Source organism: Trachurus trachurus (assembly GCF_905171665.1).
Source record: "Trachurus trachurus genome assembly, chromosome: 1".
Lineage (NCBI taxonomy): Eukaryota > Metazoa > Chordata > Actinopteri > Carangiformes > Carangidae > Trachurus > Trachurus trachurus.
In genome coordinates this window covers 22,269,254-22,291,298 of record NC_139891.1, presented here as the reverse complement: position 1 = coordinate 22,291,298, position 22,045 = coordinate 22,269,254, and positions in this window count along the sequence as shown.

Here is a 22,045-nt window from a genome sequence, read left to right as displayed (position 1 = left end):
GCTTTTGCCTCACCGTTGACAAAGTCAGCAAAGAAGGAGAACGGGGGATAACTTACAGCATAATGTTCTTTATATCTTGACCCAGTAGACAGCCATTTTTCTTGCAGGTTTATTGGCAGCTTTTCGACGATGGGGTTAATGCCCCGAGGTGTGTCAAGGTAGCTGAGTCCAGGTAAGTACCCATCGTCTTTGGCTGAGAGCAGCTCCATGAGCAGGTCACTAAGTTCTCTTAGTTTAATGTTCTCCCTTGAAGTGAGACGAGGAAAATTGTCCAACCGCTTGAATAGAGCGCTCTCTATCACTTCAGGGGTGGCGTAGCACTCTCTGAGCCTTGTCCAAGACATCTGAAGTGCGGCTTCAGGGTTAGTGACATGTACTGCTCGAATTCTTTTAATGTGTTCAGATGATTCCTTTCCTAGCCATTTTACCAGGAGATCTAACTCTTCACCAGCTGTTAGGTCTAAGTCTTGAGTGGCGTTATAGAAGGAGGACTGCCACGCTCTGAAGCTCTCAGGCTGGTCATCAAACTTGGTAAGACCTGTAGTTACTAACTCCCTGCGTGCCAGATATTTAGCAAAGTCTATCATGTTAGCAGCTGGAGCTATAGCAGAAGTCTTTATGTGCGTTGGTGTTGTGGGTGAACCATCATGACGGTGGATGGGGCTTAACTCAGGGGCCTCCTGCGTTGTCAGTGGCTGTGTCTTTTTTATATGGGGAGGGAACAGTGTGTCTGGGGCAGGTGTGTTAGGACTGAAGCTGGTCTGAGCTTGATGGTCCAGATATGCCTCTGTTCGCTGTTTAATTACCTGTGGTGAGACGTCACTCCTGAGGACACTGCCTATGTCCTCATATTCTGATCGTGCTGCAGCTTCCAAAATCTCAGCCTCTGCGTTAGCAGCAGCAGCTGCTTTTTCAAGTCCTAGTGCTTCTAGATCCGCTTCTATTGTAGCTTTTTCCAAATCCAATTTGGCTCTTTGCTTTTTCAATTCCAGCTCTTTTTGTCCATATGCGACTCTGGTGCGTGCAGCTTCAGCTGCTGCTCTGGCCTTAGCAGCAGCGCTAGCCACTGAATGCTTGGAGGAAGATGTGCGCTTTGAGCTGGCCTCTGACGCTGCCTTTTCATCCTTCTGCGTTGTCTGGGCTTCCATAACTGCAGCAGGCGAATCCCTCTGATGATATGGTTTTTTACTGTACTGTTCTCTCTATGTGTTATGCTCTTGCGTGAACACAGATTAAACAGCCAGCCAAACTCCTTATTCAAGAGCCAGGAAGTGAGCGGCTTGCTCCTTTAATATCTTCTTACACATTAAGTCAGCATTTCTGACTGCACTGAATTCGGTGTAAAACTAGAAAAGAAAGATACAAAAAAGTGTCTTAATAAACAGTCATGTAAATATCAGTATCAACGTGTTGACTGCTTCATATTAACTCAACAGGTATTAGCACAGCAGGCTAGAAAACAAAGCAACTTAGCAGGTAAGTATACACTACTGTCACACAAGCTACGACATTAAACCGTTACTTTTATACACAAAATACCCTTGAAATATATCAACACATCTTATCAAACCTGTAAACTATGTGTAACACTTACAACCATTGCTTTCTGAGAGATAACTGCATTGATGCGGCCGTGAGACGATGTACACACACTCGTTTTCCCTCTCGTTTACGTTTTTACTTCCTACATCCGGTTCGGGAGATTTTCAAAATAAAAGCGCCGGAAATACATATAAACGTAGAAAACGGTAAATTAACATGTCAATGTCATTTTGAGTGTCTTTTAAACATATTAAACATATTCAGGGCAGAACACCCAGCCCTTCAGACATGTAACTTCTGTCTGAAAACAAGGTAGTGTAATTTAGAATGCATTTCAGGGCAATTAAAATTTCTCAGGCACAATTACTTATTCCCCCAGTGGGGCCGCCTCAATCAGTCTATGTGTGTAATGGGTTTACGGCCTTGACGCGGCAAACATGTCCTGCCTATCTGCCTTGTGCTCTTCTCAAGGCTGTGGTTATTAATTGTGGCTAAAGTTGATAAATAAAATCACCAGTGCTCTTAATGCTAATTAGTGTTTGAGATAATATTTATGATTTCATAAGCACATATTTCTCCAAAGGCTCAGGCATTGTGCCCCCATCCATCGGTCATAGGCTGTCTTGGATGTAATCTATCTTTGGGGAGAGGAGAGGCCGAAAGAGGGGCCAGAGGAAACACAGGCAGTAAATACTAATAGTACTTAGTGGGTACTTTGGGAGCAGGAGTATTTCAGGCTATTTATTGAGCTGGGCTACTAAAGCAAAGATACAGGCTTTTATAGCGAGAAATATATGATAAATAAGATTGTCCTCCAAAATGGAAAACATTCAGTGGTGTGTGTGTGTGTGTGTGTGTGTGTGAGAGACAAATATTTACTGACTAAATGTATGTTTTCCGGCTATTTATCTGCACTTTCATATAATCTATTGCAATCTATTGTAATACCTTTGTGTATTCGTCCTTTGCACAGTCTATGATGGCCACTTTTTTTGTTGAATCCGTTGGACTGGACTACATTACACTGAAATGTGTTTTGAATATTCTTCCCTCTCATGTTTTGTAAATGAATTGGGGAAAACATTTCAAAACATCTCTCGATATAATTCAGTCCTTTTCAACACCACTGCAAACTTCAACCTCAGAAATGAATGTGTACAGTAGTTAAATTAACACTTTCCCCCACAGTTGTCAATCAAAACCAAACACTGTTGTCTCTGCAAAGGTAAAGATTGATCTTCTCAAATATGACTTTTAACAACTGTAAAGTCGCAGGGTCACAACTTTTGCTGTGTATTATTAGTCTATATACAAATGCTGCTGTAAACCTGTTTAATCGTCATCTTTCAGGGCTGACTTCTTTAGCAGTTATTGTGCATTAAAACATCTGGCATGAAGGGAGCCACATTACCATTCATGTGACGTTGCTGTTGAATGTCCACTGTCTACTCCCCTTTTTTAGCTCTGATTTGGTCTCCTTGAGGAAACAACCTCATATGAAGCCACTAAATACTGTTGTTCCCCACCTAGAGCTGCTTTGCCTACTGTTTGGTGCCAGTAGTGTCGACAGGGGAATATTATAGAGCCTTTTTGATAAAACAGCTGCCTGCATGTGTCTGACAGTGTAATAGCACTGATGAGAACAATTAGATTGAACCAAAATAGCTAAGTTGTGTACCATAAAACAAACCTAACCAGTTAAAAGACAGTGAAATGCTTCACAGCACTGAATAGAAAGATAGTGGTGATGTTTTTTTATTTTTTTATTTTATTTTATTTTGGCAGTACAAGTGACAGCAGCACAATCATTTGATCTATTGTTAATCTAAACATCATTTGTTATCTGTTCTGTCTCCATCTCTCCATCATTGTCGTCTTTTTATGGAAAACCTTTTTTTATTATTATTTTTTTTTTAGCCTGATCCATTGTGGCTTTCCAGTACTTTGTAGCCTGCAGTGTGCTGCTGAGATGATCTTGACAGGAACTGCCTCCTCTCACTTGCCCAGCACACAGGCATTGAGAAGCACTTGAGCTGCTTTTTAACATCACAACATGCTGGTGCCAGTGGCTCACTGGTCTGACTATTGATCCAAGTCACCACATCAAGGTGAGCATCAGTGCTGCAGAGTCCATTGTGGGACCTCATCCTGAAAGAGCATAGCTGTCCACAGCTCTAGGCGATGCCCGAAAGAGTGACAAGTGCTGAAACCACTTCAAGGGGGCTAACAGTGCCCTCAGCCCTTTCTAGTCCCCGCTTCAAAGCCGAGAGCAGCCTCTGGCAGTTCACCCCCCTCCCTCCCTATCTCCCTCTATCTATGGTCCTCTGGGGTAGCCGGTCCTATTCTCCTCTCCCAGGGCCGTCAATGTCAAAGCATGAGTGAGTCCAGTCAAAGCTAGTCCCCCCCTCCAACACACACACTTGTTTTATTTTTTTCTTTCCCTCCCTTTAAGTTTTCTCTTTCCCTCTGATGCACAGGTCCCATCCCCTCTGCATGACTGGTCTTCACTGACAAGTGGAAATCACAGAGATCCTACTGGCAAAAGATGGAGAGCGAAGAAGACTTTAGATATGTGTACCCTACAGCTATCAGTGTCCTCAGCTCAAGAATGAAGACACCAAGTACATCTTCTCCACTATATACTATGAAAACTGTTGAGAGCATGTTCACAAAAAATTTAAAGGGGGAGGGGGGGGCTACAAAAAAAGGTTTGCTGCGTGGTGATTTTTTTTTTGACTTTCTAAGATAAATAAGTGATAGAAAAGAGGGAAGAGAGGGAGCTTTACTTTGCCAAAAGGGACCTTGGGTTTTGCCCTGTGGGCATGGCAGCTTTCATTTTCCTCTTTCCTCCGTTCATATTCCCAGCCGGTTTCCGGAGTTATGATTGAGTTTCACATATTGGAGTTATATCTGGCAGCCAGACTTGTTTATCTGCTGGGGCTGATAACTGTACTGGCCTGAGTATGAAGCAGAAAGCGAGGGGAGGGAGACAGAGAGTGGGAGGGAGATACAGAGAGACAGACCACTCATATGTTCTCATCTCCTCCAGTCTTTTCTCATTGATTTAGCATGTCTTCATCAACAGTCTGACCTAGGTATGGCTCTTTTTTCTTTATCTCACACTCCGGCTTAAACCTCTGGTATGGACTCAGCGGGACGACCTGCCAAGCGTGCGTCAGTCAAAGCAGCTGAAAAAGGACGAAACAAGGCCAAGGACATAATTTATGGGGACATGTGGTAACCAGATTAAAAAAATTTTTTAATATATTTTTAATCAAAGCGCTATTTTTCACATGTCTATTTTCTGGGAGATTAATACTCAGTGTGAATGTATATGTGCATTCTTAATAAGCATCACAAATCCTACTTTAGTTAAAGAGTTAAAATGAAGTCCAGGTTTTAAACATGATAACAATGCAAAACAGAAAAAAATGGGTGACAGAGAGCAACACACTACGGCTCAGGTATAATTTCACTAAAACTATAGTGCCACAACATTTTTGAGACAGACAAGGACCAGTTGAAAGAAAAGTGAGACAAAGAGACTTGGGGAGGGTTGAGAGGAGGGGGAGAGGAAAAAAAGAGGACTGAGGGAAAGTGAGAAAGAGAGAGAGTGAGAGAGAGAGAGCAAGCAGTGCTTGCTGGACCCTGACTGCGTGCGAGGCCTCAATTATTCATGCGGCAGTGCACATGTCAAGAGCTCACAGACAAGCACAACAGCAAGGCCGAGCGCAAATCAAACAGCGCATCCGTGGGCAATGCCCACAATGCACCTGGAGGAACACACCTCGGCCCATTTCTCTGTTGTTCTCGGATAAACAGAGAACAAGCCTACCTGAGCACTGCCTGATTCTCCTCAAGAGCCAAGAGCTGCTGAAACAGTCTTTGTTTGTTTGTTTTTTTCCCCCCTACTTTATTTACTTGCTTCTCTTTTTGGCAGAGATGTTAGTGCCTGTGGGTTCTATCTTTTCATGGCTCATTAGCCCACTGTTTCGTTCACTTTATTTCTCAGAAACAGCTATCATGCCCTTAGTGTTGTTTAAGTCCACTGCCTCTCTTTGCTGGTCCCCAACATGTCTACATTAACTACGGCTGAGGTTTGTCTCCTCAAGTGCTGGAAGTTAACGGATGGCTCCAGACTTCCATTCTTATCTTGTCTTAGTTTATCGACCACTGCCTCGCTGTCTACTCTGTTTCGTCTCTCCATATACTCCCAGGCTTGCTCCCAACACTCATGCAGGCTTTTTTTTTCAATATTATTATTGTATTTTTCAAGGTTCTAAAAAAAACAAAAAAACACCCAGCAACAGAAATTACAGCTAATCATCCAGGTAATACTTCAGGTCTTATTGGTTTGATTCAACTGTGCTGCAATCAAATGTTCAATGATGTGTGTATAATTGTCATCATGCTATCTTAAAAAGTCCATAACCAAACACTTTGACATTTTGTATTCACTTCAGCATTTACAGTAGTCTGACATCGTGCTCATGATAGATATTTTGTGTTTGGAGGAGCCTAATTTTACCCTCACTGTGCTTCTGTGACAGTTTGTCTGTCACAGTTTCCTAGCTCATAAGAAGGACGTTCACATGCTGATCCTTTCTACAAACAAGTGACTGGGTCAGTTCAGCAAAAGAAACTGTCAGAGTTACTGGAGAAAAAAAAAAAGAAATAGTGATTTTGATAGTTTTCGACAGGTCTTGTGTTATTTTAAGATTTTATTTTGTTTTAATGGTGAAATCTCTTCTAACCTCTTTTGAAACACACTTTCTAATCTCAATAATACAGTAATTTGCCAGTTGAATAAATGTAACGTTAGAAAAAGAAATCTGAGATATGGGCAGAAATTCAGAGGTCTGGGACCATTCAACTTCAAATGCTAAACAATGTACAATACAAGATCCTGACAACCTTTTTGTGCACTTAAAATGTAAAATGTAGAAATAATTCCAGAAGAATACACTCTCCATGTTGCCTGTTAGGGGTCTCCACATCATCAAAGCACTGGTCCCACTCCCACCCAAGGGTCAGCCCTTTTTAGTGGCCTCTTTGATTGGCTCCCTGCGGCCGCTGACAGGGAGCGCTGATGGGTCACCTCAGGTCTGCCCCAGGCACAATGCATTCTGGGACAGCTGCCCACATCCTCGGGAGGACTGTGAAGCCACACCGGCAGCTTGTTTAACTGCATGCCATGTGAGCCTGTGTGTGCGGAGCTGGTCTGTCATCCAATTTTTTATTTTAAATGTCTTTATCTACCTTTTATTCTAACTTTATATTATAATATACAAACAAAACAAATATCTAAGAATGTGTTTCCTCTTTCTTCATTCAGTTTTTTTATTCTTGGTCTGGTCAGCCGGCTCTCCAGACACTACTCACCACACTTTTCTATGATACCTGAAATACATTATTGGCCCAGTCCCTCTGTGTTTGTATCCTGAACTGAATTTGCACTGGCCTGACAGACATGAAATGTACGTTGCACAGCTTTAACAGTCGCTCTGCTGAGGAGCGAAGTGGCTCCGGGAGAAAGAAGAGGGGGAGAAAAAAATCACTTTTTGGAGACATCATTTTACCGGTCAGTGAATCCCATTTCTTCCACAGTGGGGAATTCTAACCTACAGTAATGCAATAATCTAACATGTTTCCTTTGGAGCTGAACTGTCCAACATCAATTTAGAAGTATTTTCAAGGGAGGGCACACAGGGCTGTTTGAGCCATTCTGATTTTACTGTGAATTCCCACTCCCTCCCTTGTACTGCTTGCTCGGCCATGCAACATTAATATATATTTGCAGGTGAAATGGCCTTTTGTTCTTGCGGTCAAGCTGAAGAGCCACCAAAACAAAGGGGGGTGAGGATGCGAAGGCCTGTGCAAACACACCACAAGGTTTTTTTTTTTATTTCTGTCAATAGTGCGACAAGCTTCACAGGAAATTACAACAAAAACACAGTTTCAATGTATGTACAGTAAATCCACAAAGGAACATTGCACCATGTTTCCAGTGTGGACTCATGTTTGTTTACTGACACACTCAAACATGTGGGACTGACACAGGAGTTTATATTAGCTGAGGGACTTCCTGTTGTCGCAGTCAAGTGCTTGAGAGTCATTCTTGTTCACTCTTCAAGATTACAAGCTTCTGACCATGTGTCTCTATACACAAATATGGATTGTTAAAGTCATGATCCATGTCTCATGTTCTGGCATCTTCATCACAGGAAGAGATCAAGTGCTAAAACATTTACCAGGAGGGAGATCTTTCTCCCCATAAACCCAAAGCAGCCAGCCTTGGTGTTCTCCATGGTGGCAAATGAGAGAAGGAAATCGTGTGAGTTGAATATTACACTGTGAGCATCACACACAGGTTCAGCACCTTCTCAGGATGGCTCCAGGGTTGATGTTGGAACTGTTGCATGAAAATGTATTGTTTTGTGGAAATTTGTGGAAAGCAGGAGGTGAACATTTTGAGGGTTCTGAGGGCTTTTGCAGGATAGCCTCATGTTTTATCTTAAAACAGCACTTGGCTGTACTCTTCTTTGCAGAAGGAACAGTTATAAAATCATAGTGTTTTAACACTGGCCCATAAAATTGTAAATCTATCCTTTAATATTACACATTACACTGCAAACTATGCACCAGGCTGTTCTGGGTGTGCAGCATGTATGTAGACACCTGATCAATATAGACAATATTATAACGAGACATAAGAATGGACTCTCTGCAAAAAAAAAAGGTTGAACTGTTCCTTTAAAAAAGAAAAAAAACAAGCTAAATCACAAGAAGAAAATCTCTTTGTCTACCTTCAGTGTGATTTATATTCCAAACAGACTACTTCTTTTATTATTGTTTGGTGAGAACAAATGCCTAAAACCTTCTAAAAACCTAAAACCTTTCATTAAAAATTGAAGATGGAAGGACGATCAGTCTGCAGTGAAATTATTAAAATGTGTAAGGAGTAGTAATTAGCACAGCCTCAGTGAACTGCCAGGCTAGAGTTAATCACACCCTCACTGCGGTGGCATTGGCCTGATATAGATGAACATACACGCACGCACACTAGCAGACACGCACACACATCTCTGTCCCACATCTCTGCAAGCAAGCAAAATAGACTCACTCTAGCAAGTAAGCACAGTCGGCCACGTCGGTCTGCTGTGTGGACAGTGAAAGCCGGCTCAGCGGCGTGCTGCCCTGCAATGGCACCGGTGACTGCTTTATCAGCATCCCATAATTTATGTTGTGTTAATTAGGTCCCTGTGGCTAAGGCTGGCTGGTAGCAGTGGCTGGTCCCGTGAAGAGAGAAAAGGATGGAGAGAGAGAGGAAGAAAAGGAAGGGGTGGTCCTCACAGACATAGTCGCATTAACATGCCCTCAGCAATGGCACCAGACTGAGATACAGGCATGTCATAATTAATGTTAGTGAATTATTAATGCAGCTGTCCTCTGTGTGTGTGTATGTGTGTGTGCAAGCCCTTGTGATTTTGCATGTTTACCTTGCAGCCTCCTGTGATGTTTAGACCAAAGCGTTCACTCAGAGCTGCCTCCTTCACATTCACACACACACTCTCAGAGATGAGGACGAATGTCATCATCTGGAACCTGGAGTAAAGCTCAGCTGCTGCAAGGCCCCAGCTCGGCCGTCCTACCTGCTCATTAGCTCAGGCCGAGGTCAGGGGGTCAGGCAGGGGAGAGCTGCAGCCCGCCGGCACTGCGGTGCACAGGGGCCGACATGCAGGCAATCCTGCGAGCCCCGCTGCTGTGTTATTAGCTCACAGTCTGTTGCCAGGGGCCGGCGCAGGTCGCACACTATGGTCCACCGCAGCTCCTACGAGGATCCTATACACACACACACACACACACACACACACACACACACACACACAAGGACACAAACACACACGCTAAGCTGTGCACCGTAGAATACAAAATGTATACAGAGACTTCTTCCCAGAAAAGGGGGAAAACTTGCATGCACTCACACACTCACACACACACACACACACACACACACACACACACATTGAGCCTACATAAAATGGAAAGGCTGAGTGGTATTAAGATCCATATTGACAGAGTGGAATCCCATAAGCACCCCGGTTCTCTCTGTATGTCAAATATTCCTCTAGGTGCGGATCATTCAGTTTTATTACCTTGCTTTAAAATTCAATTGCTCAAGAGATTTAAGTCTTTTGGTGGAATAAAACACACACAGACACACACACACACATACACATACACACACAAACATGCCTGTGCACGTTCGGTGGATGTATTACTACTGACAGAGTGAAATACTGATTAAAGGAGCAATCCTTAATTTTTGAGGCCATATAAATTTGAGTTAAATCCATAACTACCAGATATATTTCAGGAGTTTGATTTATAAATGTAAAATATAATTTTGTAAGTTTTTCACTCAGCCTATTTTAGCGCTGGGTTTGACAATAGTAATTGCATTTACACAAACACTGTACTGAACAGCCATTTAAATTTCACTAAATGTCATTACAAGAAATAATACTCATAGTACAAAATATAATGAGATTACACCACCCAACAGGCTATATACTGTAAAATACTTCACCTCAACCAGTTACACAAATAAAATCATTTTCACAAATGCACCCACCAGTTATAGTAATTCACTATGTGGCCTAATAATTTTGGATTTTCTGGGCCATTTTCTCACTGTGTGTACACTATTTATACATTGATACTGTAAGTACATTTTGATGATGATGCTTTTACTTTGAATTGAATACATTATACAGATTTTTGCTTTTACTGGAATCTTAACTTAGTGGTCCAGTTTTGATCTGTTATTTGCAAACACAGTGATACAAACTGACATTTAAGTAACATAATCGGAAATCAGCTGTTGAGTAGTCTTGAAATGACACTATGTACAAATGTTGACACTAGTGCAAAGTTCACCTCTGACAGCAGTTGATAGACCAAAAAGTAAATTTAGTTGTTGTTTCATTTGTATTAGTCCATGAACAAAAGAACCTTTTCTTCATTTTTGTATTGTGTTTTTTACAGTAACATGGGATCAAAATCAGCATTATTGTATAATGCATATTATTCATGAACTGAATAGCTCCTCGTTGCTGGTCAGTGGTAAGAAAATTACATAATACACTTAAAACATGTACAACATGAAGAGCAGGGCCATCGTCACTGCTGTTGGGATCTTATATTCCTTTAATTTGTGTCATTTTGTTTGAACTTGTGTTGATTGTTGCAGCATCTGATGCTTTTCAGCGAATAAAACACTTTCACGCCCAGTCAATTACATAATTAATGCATCTGAGGCAACGTGGGAATAAATATGCCTTTTTTTAACACACATTACAGAGGCATGGTCTGACAAGTAGCAGTTTTATTTTTCTTTTACATACCCTATATAGCACATAATAAAACTCCCCCTCAAGACATTTAAATTGCTAATCACCACATAGCTTTACATATCATACAGACTATAAATAATTTAGACTAATGTCCAGTCGGCATAATTCATTCACTCTTGCTCAAATCCCTCTTTATTTCCAATCTGTCCAACCTTGAAACACTTTAATCCAGCGATGTTAAATGAGATAAAATCATAATTATGGCAGCAGTGTCTGTTATTTAAACCAGATCAAGGACAAGAAGGACTTCAGGGATGGTGGGATGTAGCATGGATAGCCATGTAGTAGGAGGAGTAAGGGAGAGCTGTAAATGGGCCAAATCCTCCAAGACCCATGGCACTTTGTGGAGGGTATATTTTACTGTAAACCCACAGATCATGAATGTCTCTATGAGCTAAAAACTAACCTTCTAATGGCCAGACAGGAAAAGTATAAAAGTATAAATCATAGCTTTTAGCATGTAAGGATGTAAAGAGCATTACTGTAATTTGGGACAGCTAACACAATGAAAATTCCTGTTCTTTCAATCATACTGTCAGGTTTGGAGGGCCTTTGTATTTTACTGTAACATCAACATTCATTCAATTTGTCAGATAGCACTGCTGGTGCAGAACGCAACCAAACGCAACACTGTTTACCATTTGTGCATTGGTATTTGGCACTATCGGAGCATTGGAGCATTTTACGTCACTCTTGCATCAGTGTGCTTTGAATAAAAAAATAATGTTTGTCTTTTCTCCTGCATGTGTCTTGAGCTTCAAGTGTAGTATAAGCAAGAAATAGGTGAAGTGTGTGTTCTGACCGAACACAATGTGCCTCAAAGTATCCATTACTGTGTGGTCTGGAGTGAAGGAGTCACTGATGGAGAGAAAGCTGTTATTTGATAGCAGTCTAGTGTAGATCCAGATGACTTTGGCAGGGTGTGGATGCCATGAAGAGGTGTGCGTTCACGTGTGTGTGTGTGTGTGTGTGTGTGTGTGTGTGTGTGTGTGTGTGTGTGTGTGTGTGTGTGTGTGTGTGTGTGTGTGTGTGTGTGTGGTGGTGGATGGTGGCCAGAATAGCTGCTGTCTGTGTTTGTGCAGCAGCGGGCCAAGAGGAGCGTGCCTGCGTCGCAGCCACAACCTTCACAGTGCCCTGCCCACGTCCAGCCACCTTAGCCCGGCTGCAGAAGTACAGGAAAACCACTGCAGGAATAACAAGTCCAAGATGTTGGATAAAATCAAGTCTCTATCCACAAAAGTCAAGAATCAACATGAAGAATGTCAATGTTTGCGCAGAGAGAGGAAAAAAAGACGTCTTAAAATATACATTTATTCAGAGCCTGCGCAAGATCAAACAGCAAAATTGATCTGCTCTTCCTTCAACCCTTGCTCTGCTCCCTCCCCTCAATTCCCCTTCTCTCCCAGTATCGACTTTCTGCACGGGCCATCGCCATGACGACTCGGGCCTGGCCTGCTGTCACCTCTCCTCAGGGCAGAACCATGACTACTATGGGATAGGGTTCGTTTGACTGCCTTGGGCAAAGATGTGTTTGGTGGAGTGGTGCACAGATCCCCATTCAAACACACACACACACACACACACACACACACACACACACACACACACACACACACACACACACACACACACACACACACACACACACACAATCAAACTAGGCCCTCTTGTCTTACAGCAGTGAGCCACTGTTTCCCTGGGGCCCCTTCAGACCACAAACTACAGTCTAATCAAGACTATAAATGTGAGCCAAGCTAACGCTACAATTCTCCTGGATCCTCTTGCATTGATCCAGCAGGAAATCAGATTACTCACTGTGACCCATCAAATTTAATTAATCTTAAGTCTGCTCATTTAAATTGCTTCTTTGCTGACACCTCCCTGTGATTAAGACATTTCAGAAACCTTCCAAAATACAGTGGGAAAGTAACAGCTTTTTATAAAACATTTCAATCCAAACAACGATACATTAGTGGCAATACTCAGAAATAGAGGCAGGAGCCTGTAAAAGCTTAAACAGAAACAAAATTAACAATATAGGCTAAATATAAATGAATAAAGTTGGTGATATTCTCAACTTTTTTCTTGTGTTAGTCTGTCCCTCCGTGCTGCCTGACTTCCTCAGCCTCTGTTGAAAGAAGTGTCTTAAAACAGCTGGATGGTAAAGTTTTTAGTAATGCTACTCATACAGAACTAAAAGCAAAATATATGTGGGCTTGACTAATAATAAACTACATTTTTATTGTAATGAGGTAACATGTCATGCAAGTGCATCAGTGTGGTCCATTAAACTGTTTTGTGGTGTCAGTGTATCCCTTTTGCACAAATAAGATGCAGTATGTATCAGACAAGATATGTATTGTCTGTATTGTCCCATACAGTCAATTGGAAAAAATAAAACTCTGACCCAAACCATTTGTAAAAATGCATGTAAAATATGTGTCAACAGGCAGAACGTTAACACACCACAGAACAATTCCTATGAAAAGTATACTCTTTGAGAAGGACGGTAATCAATCCTGTAACAGAAAGTTTTGAGAGAGTGAATTATGTGTGTGGGAGTCACAATTATTCACACCATCCAACATCTTTGTGATGGGCTGCCAAGTATCTATCATAGAGGAGTGACCACTGATTGTAAACGATCCAGGGTCCTGGATATCTAAAAGATACAATTCATTTGATACCATAAGTGAAGAAGTGCTGTTGTGGCTGGACGGACGCTGGGTTTGGTCCAGTGGTGCAGATATGGATGCAAAAGCTCCTGTGGAGGCAGATCTCAAATTGGTCAGAGAGGAGGATCAATACCACCAGGAACAGATCGAGAGAATGATGGGCATCCCAGGCATCTCACTGAAGTAAATTACATTAGAAACTCAGACACACTGATTCATGATGAAAAAAGTAGAAGAGGAGGGAAAAATAGCCAGAGGGAGTTTTTTTTCCAGCATAAGTTACCTCTTAAATTTATGGACCCGCTCTAGAAACATCAGGTTGTCGTTTCTATAAAGTCAGCGTAATTTTACCAGTGAAGGATCACCAATTTTGTAGGATTATTTGGGTGTAGAGAGTTACATGTTGACATTACTTTGTTTGAGATGGATAGTAATGCAACAATGGTATTGAGAAAGCGCTGAATCTTTGATCCCAAAACAGCAGAATCCTTGAGAACTGGATATGATTGGTTATAAAACTAAATTTTATATGGGCTTCAGCATGAACATTTTAAAAGAATACATTTGAAAGAAGCCATTGCAAAACCAGTATTCAGGTACTTAACATACATAAAAGTAGCAATAAAAAACACAAAGTAAAACTCCTGCATTGTGACTTTAGTATGCCTTAATTGAAAAAATTACTTAAAGTAGCAAAATAAATGCAAAATGAAATGACCCTTATGTGGATTATACTGTTATCAGACCATCATGTGTACAAGTACCTCAAATTGGTACTTGAGAACAACATTCAGGTAAATGCTACTTTCCAAAACTGGCAAGAGAGATGAATAACATCCTCTCAGTCCTGCCAAGCTTGTGGAATATGGGCCACAAATAAAAATAAATGTCCACAGTAAAGTGTGTGTGTCTTTGTGTGTGTCCTCCAGTTCCTTGACCTAAAGCTCCTCCTCTGGCCAAACTTATCAACGGTGTATTTCTTTTTTAAACACTGTCTACTGATCATGATCTCTGCCTCCCTCTGGCCCGTCGTGTTGGGTATATCCACCTCCACACTCTCTGGTGATGTGACAGGGTAGATGTAGGTGACCAGTGGGTGGCCCCTGCGAGAGCCAGACCGGAGGTCAGCCAGTCACTGTCCCTACGAGGCAGCCCTGCCGCGGGTCACCTGCTGCCCGCCTTCCCCTCGTTATTTATCTCTCCCTGACAGTTCATTCCTCTTCCTGTCAAAGCCCCTCCTTTTCCATCTCCCCATTTTCTCCTCACCTCTGCTGAGTTTGGCACCAGTCCTCCGAACCTTTCGCCAATACCGGCTATACCCGGGCCAAGGCGTGCTGAGTCGACCCCTTCATATCACCCCCGTCCGGGTCATATGACATCCAGCTTCAGGGGCCTCCCTAACGATGGGGGCCGGGCCACGGGCCTATAAGTGAAAGTCCACAGTGTGTGAGTTGCTCTGGCTGGCTGGCAGGGCTCCTCTCAGCGGTCCACCAGAGGGGTAATTACCTCCCCAAGTTGGGCTTGGAACTGGACTTCTTGCCCCCTTGAGTCTCTGTGGACTGTCCGGGACGCAGCACCCCCTTTCATTAGGAGAGCAGCTTATGGAGGGAGAGCCTCGAAAACAGACAAAGTGAAGGCCCTCCTTTGGCTGGTGATAAATTGGTTTCCCTCACAGATGGGGGGTGGAGAATGACACTCAGAGGACACGAAGGGGATGAGGAAGTCACAAATACGGTATGGGGAAAGGAGGGATTTTGCAGATAAAAATATCTTAAGCTGAAGGTACAGCAGAGATGAGACATGAGCGCTGTGCAGTTTGGCCTCTATTCTGGGTGTATTAGCTGGGGAGCACTCTTCAAGGACAGAGCCCAAAGTGTGAGCAAGTGGTGAGCATTAACATCAATGAAGCACATGGTAATCACAGGAAAATAATTGCTATCATCTTCGCTAGGTCACTTAGACATGATTATCCCAAAGCCAGTTCCAGGTTTCTGTACCTTCCCCTGCCTCCCAGTGATCACAGCCAGTACAAAGTGACATGGTAAGGAGAAAAAGGAGCGAAGTGAACATGTAATTAGCAAGTGGTTTCATGTAAGTGCTCTTTGATTTATAATTCAGCATAGCGAGAACCCCTGCTACCCAAGGCTAGTGCTCCTCTGCATTAGCCCTGCGACTAGGAGAGGCTCCAGCAAGATGGGGGAAGAACCTGACTAATTTGTGCTCTGTTTGAGGTGGGTTTAAAAAGGGAAGGAGACGTGAGGTCCATACCTGAACCTGGTCGGCAATAGATCACAGAATAGGGCATAGGGAGGTTTTATAGGACTCACTCTCTCTCTCTCTCTCTCTCTTTCTCTCTCTCTTTCTCTCTGATTAGATGAAATGATGGTCAGAGTTATAAATGACTTTGAAACTGAACCCTAGACAGAAAAGTTTGATTTGATGAAAGCTGCTCATTTGTGACTCGAACACTGAGATCAGCAGTAAAGTGTGTGATAGCATCGGACTTATTTGCAAATGGCAACATGCAGCCTACTTAGAGAATTTTACAGTTTCCGAGTCAAACTTGTGTATGAAGTTATTTTCTGTGGGAATTAAGCAACATTATTCCTCCTCTGACTGCATCTTTGATAAGCGAGGTTTTTCTGTCAGCAGTGGCCTGGTTTTTCCTCCACTCAGCTTGGTACATACTGGATTCTCTTTGGTTCCCCATGGGTCCAATGATCCCCTGATCATCCTATATTCTGACGCCCTTATAAAGCTAATGTGCTGATTTTACGTTTTCAACCTGCCATGATCCCCCAGAATCCCCTCTGTTCCCTCCGGTTCTGCTTTCACACTCAAGTGAGGATCCGTTGCCGCTTTGATCACAGTCCCCCGTTAAAGGTTTAAAACGTCTCAATTCCTGATGATTGTTGGGGCCTCTGTGGTTTACTTTAAGCATTTCCCCATGCCCCCTGTCCAAATTCACCACTCCTAAATGAGGTACCCTCTCTCCCAGCTTCCCATCCCAGCGCTGCTTTCAAGTTCCCCCGATTGGGTGCCGCAGCTGTAAGCCCTAGATTTTGTCTCCTCCATCTTTGTCAAGCCCATTTGCCAAATACAAAAAAGGCCCAATAAGCTAGGTCTTCATTGCTGCTCTCCAAAGTAATCCCCAGATCTCCCACTCTCTCAAAAATCAATGCAAAGGTTGAGATGAGGTGAAACTCCCTTCTTAACTCATCGTGCTGGGAAGTGATAAAGTCTTAGGATCACTTTTTTTTATAACCATTGTGGCTCCATGATGAAACTAATTGTCCTATTTCATGTAGCCTTGCAGCTTTAAAATGTCCTTTATCAACACACATAGAAAAAAACAGTACTGATGAAGAGCTGTGAGATAAGTTCTGTTTTTAAAGCTGAATTAGGTGATTGCTAGAAAAAGATGCAGAAGAAAGACTCCAAACAACTTCATATATTTCTACCTGCAGACATGACTTATACATAAGTTTGGTGACAACTTCATAGATAGTAATAAACTAAAGCAATGATGTACACGTTTAAAAGATGTAAGTGCACATAAACTAAACAAAGTGGTAGAATTGTTGATTACTTTGGGAGTGTGTCAGTATGGTTTGAGTAGGCTACAAATGTTGGTTAAGCCTGCAGCGACAAAATTAGCCACAAGCTGTGAATGCAAACCATGTTTTTTTGTTGTTACTGTTTTTTACACACCCAGCAGATACAGACCAAAAGTTAGTTTTTATTTCATGTCAAGTTTCAGGCCACTAGGTGAAAGTTCCCTTGAAGGAAATAGCTGATATTTCAAATAATATATTTCTCTAGCAGCTAAAAGTTCTGCTATGTTCATCAGCTAAATGCTAACTTTGTATCCGTCTGGGCAGGTAGCATACAGTGTTTTTTTCAGAGCGTTCTTTGCGGCAAACTTTTTCTGTCTAATGATGCGGATGAGGATGGTAAGGGAAAACCAAACAATAAATCTGAGTCAAAAACATACTAAAAAGCTCCATAGAGGGGTGTCCTGGTGACATGAGAGTCCAGGCACTGACCATAAACCACAATCTTTCCAGTTCACATCTGGTAACAGACCTTGGTTGTATGTCATTTGCCAAATTTGCTCTCGTCATTCTTCTGTCAGCTGTCCAGAATATGTATAAAATGCAGAAAACATTAATTCTGGGGGGGAAAAGGAGTCATTGGGTTTGTCGCTATACAAGCAACCCCATTTACAATCATTGAATGTATTGATGCCATAAAAATACCGATCAAAGCAGCTTTAATTAAACTAGACATTCCTATTAAGTTTTTTTTAAAGCATATTCAAGTGTTACTTTTGGATATCACCTCAGACATAACAGTTAGTTAGTCAGTTGTGGTTGAACCAGTCCAAACTGCTGCCTCTGCATCAGTGAGGTCTGGTTGAGAAAGAGGGCCAGTGCTGGGACAGCAGTAAATCTGCCAGCCAGCCTTGGCTAATGTCAGCCTGATGGAGGCTCCAAACCAGTGGGGTGGGATGTTCCGCTACAACCCTCTGCCCTATGGTCTACCGTCATAATTAATATGTTGTTGTATCAAAGTTGAAGCATTTGCCTCCGAAATGTCCCGTGCCCAGCCCCCTTATTAAAGACCTGACCTCCAAGCAGCTGAAGGTTGCTCTGCAAACTTGGCACACCCCCGAGTGAAAACATCTGCTTTCCTCACAGGCAGGACCGCCACGGACCCCATGTCTCAGCTGGTTCCCACAGCCCAGCGAGAGAGCCCTTCCCCTGTCCTCGCTTGCTGACCCCCACATTTATAACCCCCACCCCCGCCGCCGCCGCTGCCACCGCCGCCGAGACCTCCTCAAGCCTTGGGCCCAGGCCTGGACCTCTCCATCACCTCAACCCCCTCCCTTGTCCACGTGTAGCACCGTGCCAGTGTGGTCACTTTACTGCTGAGAGGACTGCTCCTGTCTTGTTATCCCCACATCATAGCCTGTCGAGAGGAAGGGAGGGATGGGAGGCGTGGAGGGAGGGAGAGGGGGAGGAGGAGGCATCTGTGCTGCTCCCACAAAGCGGCGACTGTTGGAACGCTGACAGAAGCATCTGTCATCCCCTGCCTTCACACACTCACCTGCTGTCCGAGGGCCCGACTCTTCCTGTCTTCCTCCTTTCGCTCCCTCCCACTCTCTCTCCTCCTCCCTCCTCCTGCTTCTTGGAGTTTTCTTGGTGATTGTGTGAAGCTCTTGAACGCCCTCCTTTAGAAATCTACTCTGTACTTTCTCGTGCACCTTCACTAGTTTTAATGAATCAGAACTGTCAGCGCTGCAGGTCCACAGACACACACATGTAGATTTATATTTAATATCTGTGCTGGTAAATGGATCTGAAATTTCTCTTGTAGCCTACATGATTTAATTTGCATCAACATCAAATCACAGCAAAAAGTGTTAGGCTACTTTTTCACTGTGTAAGAATCGTCTCTGAGCATTATATGGACAGGAACATTAACTCTCTGCTACGCCAAGTCCTTGCCAAATGAAGCCATACTTATGAACAAATATTGCTATGGTGTTAATGAATGTACTGACCTGTCTTGTGACTACTTTATCATTCTCCAGTGGCACCCCCGTCCATTCCCCTAACATGCTGAAGGCTTGCCAGCAGTAAGGGGGAAAGATGCCAATCCATGTGTATGACACACACATTAAAAAAAACACACACACACACACACAAGCTCAAGGACACCATCACTCATTCAAGTGCAGGGAAGGTGCCCTTCATATGGTGTTACACAGGAGTGTGTGTGTGTGAGTGTGTGCGTAAAAGAAGTCAAAATCAATAAGTCTGAGGAACCCCAAAAATCCTTCGTAAATTTTCATCATTATTTAAACTGAGAAATGGCGGTGGAAGCCAGACTTCTTCCTCTTTTACAACACCAGAGTTTTTTATGGTTTGAAAATCTTGTAGAGTGTTAGGCCTCTGTTATGTATATGTATATGTACTATATACATACACATGTATTGATACACAGATACCCATAAAGTTGGAATGATTTTGTTTTCAGATACATTCCTCTTTCTATTCCTATTATAAAGGTTAATTGTGGTTTAATTTTTGGAATCGATTGATCAGTTAAGTTTTGATATACATTTTAACTATCAAGAATAAATCACATTTATGTTCTGTGTAATATCTTAATTTGTAAAATTACTGAACAACCTCTACTAACTAAAATAAATTAATTAAAGCTTTCAAATGTAAATGTACCCTCTAGTGAAAAGTGTTATATTTTCCCAGTGGAGCATAAATACAAAGTTGAAAACAATGAAGTGAAGTACAAGTTACTTTCTACCACTGTAGGCAACTTAGAGTTTTCTGGGTGGATTATATTTAACCCATCTAAAAAAAATAAAAAAAAAAGGTCACATGCTGTTATTGTTTAAGACACGGCACATATCACTTTGGTATTACAGCTCAACTGACTGTCATCAGCTCCCCTGCCTCACCCTAACCCACTAACTCCACAAAAGTACACGATGTGGAACTTGTGGAGCAAATTCCCATCCTGGGTGAACTCTGACTGTTCCCTTTTCTGGGTTGCCTCTACGGCCGGGGCGCATGCAGCATCAAAGCAGAGGGGTGATTTTGAATGGCACTGGTCGTATATAAAGTATCCTCTCTCAGCGTGTGAGCGAGGACTCTGCAAAGAAGAGAGGCAGGTTAACAAATGAGTGAGGAAGGATAGCAGGACTTTGTGGCCCTCGGAGACAGAGTGGGCTGGGATGTTCTGCCAACACATCGTCTGCCAGGGTGAAGGATACACACTCACATTCATATTATAGCCACACTCACACACACACACACACACACACACTGTCATCTCTCTATAGCTCCATCCCTGGCCTCCGTTACAGCCGTGTGTCTGAGCAGGAACCCCACTAAGCTGGCTGGGGTCCAACACCGAGGTCTCTCACCTCGCAGGCTGGGCAGGGGGCCTGGTAGCTCCTGTGAGTTATTCCTGGGCATGTTCCTGGGTTCCACCTCTCGCTTCTCCTTTTGTCTCACACACCCTCCTCTGGCCCATCCTGGCCTCCTCCTCTCCCTTATCCCCCTCTCTGGGACCCTGTGGCTGATGAGCCTGTCCTTCAACCATCAGCATCTTCTATTGTCTTTAACACACACACACACTCACATAGACTCATGCATAGACTTGCATATAGGCTCGTTTGTGTATCTGTGTGGTCACAAATGTTGAGGTCACCTTCATATACATCCACCATCTGCAGGGTTTTATCTTTACCACTTCGGAGCCTAGTGGCTGACTTACATATAGATTTTTCATTTAATCAAATTAGTTATTATCCCTCTGGTTTTTCAGACTAAACACAGTACATCCTTTGAGAGACAAACAAACAATATATGTAAGAGAAAGTTTTGCAACCATAAACCACTGTAATAATGATAAATACAATGTTTGATTACTGTAATGCCGAAGGTGATTTTCTGTGATAAACAGACAATAAAGTTTTTCTATTCTATTCTATTCAATATTCTAATCTAATCATTTCCCAAGTCATTTTCCAAGATAAAATGTTGGTTCCTGCCTTTCACGTGTGAGGATTTGCGTCTTTTCTGTGTTTAAATATCTCAGTGCTGGATTAGTGACAAATAATGACATTTTAGGACAACAACTTGCATTTCAGGTGAAAGTGATAAGCATTTTTCAGACATTCAGATTAAGTTGTCAGATTAATTGATAATGAAATATTGCTGTCATAACTAGAATTTTGTGAGAACAATAAACAATAAAAGGGCATACAATATAATGTCAATTTGTGTGGATGGATAGACAGTATGGTGTCAGCCTTGGAGAGAGATGTTATTACAGGATGTGCAGACTGTTTGTCACATGCATTGTCATGGAAGACACTGTTTTATTTTTGATTTCATTTAATTAGCTTAAAATAAATAAGTTAACATGTCTGAGGCCACAGTATCCCGGGACAAAAATCTCTTGTGCACTTGTGCCTGTATTTCATGTGTTACACCTGATCTTGCCACTAGAGGTCACTGAATGCCAACCAAATGGAGTCAGCATGTCACCAGGAGTAAGGATATGAAGAAATGAGGAAACCTTGAAGAGAAAATGTGTCAAGTTTATTAGTGACACCATGAAGGTTTGTCAAGTGTTCAAATGTTTATATCTGTCCCAGTTGTAATCCTTGTCACACTGGTTGATTCCCTGATTAATTCAAGTTGCAAAAGAACCAAACCATCGCTTAATTATGGATGGAATTCAAACATCTGTAAAACATCCTGTTGAAGTGAAGTTGAATGGATTTTAATGTTAATATCATGCCACTCTTCAATGAACTTCAAAATAGAATAAAGTAAGCAGGAATCATGGCCTGTGCAAAAGTTTAGGCAGTTAGTC